This window comes from Vespula pensylvanica, chromosome 23 (assembly GCF_014466175.1).
Source record: "Vespula pensylvanica isolate Volc-1 chromosome 23, ASM1446617v1, whole genome shotgun sequence".
In the NCBI taxonomy this organism is placed as follows: domain Eukaryota; kingdom Metazoa; phylum Arthropoda; class Insecta; order Hymenoptera; family Vespidae; genus Vespula; species Vespula pensylvanica.
Window position 1 is genome coordinate 805,068 of NC_057707.1, and position 5,303 is coordinate 810,370.

The following is a 5,303-nucleotide window of genomic DNA, read 5'->3' on the forward strand; positions in this document are numbered from 1 at the left end:
TTAATTCAGCTTCTTTGCTGTCATTTTCAGGCGTTGGAATTGCTTCCGCCTTTAATTCGTGTCGTATATCTCTAAAATAATGTATCTAAAATTCGTCACTCAATATTCGTAGACTGTTGAAGACTTAACTAAGTCATTCGTTCATTTCAATTGTATAATTACCGAAAATACATCAGGCAATGCTACAGTAACTTTTCCGATACGCAACAAAGTAATAATTAAAATGATGTAAATCAAGAAAATCATTTTCAATTCCAAAATATAGAAATGAAATTTTACAATAAATCTTATATTAATCAGTACTGCTAAATTTTAAAAATATTGATGGAATAAACGAATGACTAGTGTGAATGATGAAATTGTTTGCATCGTTTGAATTATTTGTAAAGGTATCATTTGAAATGTATGATGTCTATGAGTAGGGGTTATTTTGTGTACGGTACTCACTTGCACATTACTGGTTCGAAAACCACCGAAGGAATGATGACTCCCCAAATATAACGAGTCCTCCCATTAGAGGACTAAACTTCCTAGATTTTATATTTCTAGCTATAACAGTAAATAAGTTCTATTAATCCCAATTATTGTAATTATTAACATTATATTGAATTGAATGCTATAAAATTATTCGTTAATTCCTATACGAAATTTGTAATGTTTCTTTTTTTCTTATTCCAAGTTATACTTAAAAACAGTTTTCTAATATTACCAAGTATTAATGATATTACAATTTTCATACTATGTAATTCTTTTTGTAAAATCTTCTGATGAAAAAAAATTTTTTCGTTGGAAGTTACATCTACATTCAGATTCCTTGGAATCATTTTCTACAAATATTACCCTCTTTTTTTTGTAAACAAATATATATCTTAAGTTATGGAAGAATTTATTTCCGTTATTTTGCAATAATATTATGTAATAAAAATATCTATTCAAAAAAATAATAAAAAAAAATGTACTCAAAGAAAATCTTATGTCATATTTCTTCGATTGCCAATATCATCTTCTCTTTCACGTATTTCCCCTCCGAAAGAACTACAGAGTTTTCGAGTTATTTGAGAAGATCGAGTGATTGCATCGCAATTTTTTTTTCCAAAATATGCATGTTTCTCTGGATTTTTCTATTAAAGTAGCAAAAGAAAGCAAATCAAGAAATGGTCTAATTACCAAGATACATGAAATGAGTATCAGTCAGTTTTACGGAAAAGAAATATGTTCCGAACGATCTTAGGGCGTCTCTAAACTGCATAAAGAGAGTGATAAGATAGACTTGTTCGCAATAGTATGCGAATAGGCCTCGTTTATTGTTGAAGCCTGATATTTGTTGAAGTAAACAAGTATTGATAAAACTGAGATTAAGAGATATTTAAAGCTGAACTCACTTGGTATTGAAACATCGAGTAGTATAGATAGATTCCTAATCTATCATTTGAGACTACCAACCCTTACTTACTTATTTCTTTTTCGTTAAGAACATGGCAAAATTTCTAAACGCGAGTGAGTTTCGAGTCATAAGTAATGCCGAAGGGGAATTACAGGTATACACATTTATATGGATACGTTAGAAAAAATAAATATTAATCGGGAAGGAAACGATAGCAGTGATAGTGATGTCATCCAACGAGAAAACAAAGAGATCTCATACCTAATGAGATGGATGATAGTGTCGGAAGAAAATAGCTTAAACATTTATCAGAGACATCGTAAAGCATTATAAAGGACGAAATTTTAATATTTGACAAAAATATATAATCCTCTATGTCTACAAATCACCTTGTTCACTGGTATCGATCGGGATTAAACGATGTGCACGGACGTAATATATTCCCTCGAACATATCGTCCAGCCTTATCATTTTAATCTCTTACTAATTACCTCTCTCCATACATGTGCGCGCTTACGTGCGGTAGTTCAAGTTCCTAAGAACATAGTCCATTGCTTTAGAAAATACGTAACAGTGTTACTTTGTGATGAAGTTAATAGTTATTAAATAGAAGATTGAATTATACAGTTAATGATATCCTTCAATGGTCTGTTTGGTTTGATGAGAAGAAATGAAAAAATATTTTCTTTCTAATCAAAACAAGACAGGAGTCGTACGTGTACATGTCCACAAGGTCGCGCACACAACCCCGCCTAATTGAACTGGCAGAAGTAAGCGCGCAATCGAACACCCGCTGATGAAGAGAGATAATAACTAGAGGTTTAAAACGAAGCCACGTGACGATAAGTATGGGAGAACGTATTACGTACATCCACTTCTATTAAATCCCTATCTAAATGTATCACAGGGTAATTCGCGCTTCGCAGCAATTACTTCCTCCAAATTTCAATATTTATGTAAAACGCGCATTAAATATTACGAATATTTTTTAAGTACGTATCGTGCATATTATGACAAACAATTTGAAATGTAGAATTCAACTCTTCTTTTTTAACTGTATCGAATGGTTACTTCATTTAAATCGATGGAATAACGATGCCGAGGACGTGGACTTTCTATTTTACGTATAATTTAAAAGTACTCCCCTGCTAACGTTATTACTTCCAAAAACGGTTTATCTCTTGATCGTCCCTGTATGTGAAATTATTTTGTATGATAAATCTCCCTCAATTTCATTTCAATTCCCCTTTGATGTATATTCCGCTTGGAACGTCGCACGGCCCTTCGACGAACGTTTCTGAGCACAATCGCATATACCCTCCATATAAACCCGCAGACGACTGTATTCTCTGATAAAATCCGATTACCCTTTACCAGCGTTCCAATCTGTACAAAACTGCTCCCCATTGGTCTTTCCAAACTTCGTCGTCAAGCACGATTGTTCTCCCTTCTTTTTCCTCTTTCTAGGTATTCTCAATCAAATAATGAACACAGTATGGGATCACATAGAGAGGAGGACGGTGCTTGAAAAGAAATCGATAACTTATAGTACATCGGTGAAGTACTAAAAATGATTTAAAAATGGTTGATAATCTTAGATAATACAAATCCGCCGACCGATACTATATAAATCATAGTTCGCGCATAAGATATACGCATACGCATTTTTCTTTCTGTCCTTTTTTTAAATTCGAACTACAATTAAGAGCGTCATCACTGCCGATGGATTGCTACAAAAACCTGAAAATGTTAAAGCACGATTAATTACTTATACTGATCAATTTGCCCATGATATAATCTTAGGAGCGTATCAGTAAAGTGTATATTAACGCTCATAAGATATATGTATCATAAGAAATTATCGAGAAAAAAATTACTTCCTTTTCATTGAATATTAATCTTTGGTACAAAGCAATCAATAAATAGGAAGCAGAAACGTGTGTTGTAACATGTAGTTACGCAATGTGGATCATTATATTTGGGTTATTTCATAAGGTAGTAACGATAAAATAATAACTCGTCGTATAAGAATGCATTGATCGAGAAACTCGTTTTTCCCGAACTCATATACTTTTCGGTCTATTCGGTTTTGTCGACCGTTTAATAGGTAATGTTGACTGATCTTCGAATGAAATACGCAAAAGAAAAAAATTGATATTCCGAAAATAAAATAAATATGAGAAAAGATTTTCTCTGAATTGCTATGTTTTATTATTGCGCAATAATGCAGTAGTACAAATTTAATGTCAATCGCATACTGCTGTGCATTATGATATATATTATGAAGATGAGGTGTACATTAAGCAAACATAGCATTTGTACACAAATGTAGTATTACAGTTAATCGAAATAATCTTCCATATAATCCGTATTGAAGGAGTATATATGGCTATGTACTTTACTTTATAAAAAAATGTTCTTTACTACTTCGATATATTACGACGAATTCAAATTCACCAAAAATGTATTTTATACTCCACATTACAATTTAGAATAAAAAATTTATATCTTCTCTCTAAAATGTCTTACCATTCCATAAATACAGCATTGATCGATTTACCGTTTAAATATAAGACTAAAAAGGAGAATGTTCTCATTCTTAAAACTGGTTGATGGTCTGACGTTTGTATTATCCATGTAGGACTTGTTATCGGATATACAGAAGAACAGGAAGACCAGGTATATATGTTTCTCTTTGGATGTCTCATATTTAAGTATCAAGTTGAGCGTAGTTAAAATTCTTGTATCCTCTTTGGAAGTAATTACAATCCGGATATCGATCGATTCAGGTCCTTTGCAATACTTCCTGGGTATTGGAACTGCTTACGTCTTTATTTAGTTTCGTATATCTCTAAAATAAGCCAAAATTCGTAGATTAGTTAAGACTTACGAGAGATATTCGACTGTTCATTTAAAATGTGTAGTTATCAAGGATAAATCGGGTTTCGCTCTTTTAACTACCCTCTCTGAGAAGCAACAAATAATTATTAAGATGATATTGATCAGGAAAATCGGTTTCATTTCCATAGTGTATAATTGAAATTTTATAATGAATAATATACTAATGACTACTGAAAATTTACCTTATATTGATAACACAAACGAAAGACTAGTGAGAATGCAGAAATTGTTTCCGCTGCTTGAACTACTTGTAAAACTACCCTTTGAGACGTATGATGCATACACGTATATATAACTACACCCGCTCGCGTATAACTAGTCATACAACTACCGAAAGTAACGACCGAAGTTTTATCGCCGTTCTCTGACAGATGGAATTCGTCTCCCGCATGTCGCTTAGGGAGGTTAAAAAGCGTCCGAAGTTAAAAGGCGCCCTCAGCATAGTTTTTAGGTTCCTCGTAGAATAATCAATATTTGCTATTACACGATCGAAAGATCCGGAAAGGTCGTGAGGTGCGAGGAAATAGAATTCTCTATTGATCTCTATTAATCGGATGTATCATCATCCTTTTTCTTTTATGCTCTTCTTCCTCTTCTTCTCTTTCCCTACTACAGTTGACAAATTGAAACTAGAAATCTTCTAAAGATTTTAAAAAATTGGCAGATAATTTTCTTCCTGTTCTTCTTGTTAAAAGTATATATCAATAAGAACTAATTTCGAGCAAAGAATATTGTTTGACACCTTTTTTCGTAATATTAGCTTCTATTCTTTTTCTGTTACTTAAGTTAACAAGCACCTCTCTTTCTTTATTACCCAGTAGGAAAGATATGGTTTCAGAGAAAATCATTCGTTAGATTTATTTTTCTTTCGTAATATCATCTTCTGCTACTTTAAGTATTTCTCATTTCTACTTCACGTTTTACGCATTTGAAGACGATTTATGCAGTTAAATCCAAATTTTCCATTACACGGTCGAACGAGCCGAAAAGAGGATATGAGTGAGGGGAAACGAGTATC

At 32.6% G+C, this 5,303-nt stretch overlaps 1 long non-coding RNA gene across 1 annotated transcript in view; it reads left to right on the top strand.

Moving 5' to 3' along the window:
• The window catches only part of LOC122636802, a 268,896-nt gene that overhangs the window by 22,629 nt on the left and 240,964 nt on the right, over positions 1-5,303 (top strand). The gene's annotated exons all lie outside the window — the stretch shown is intronic.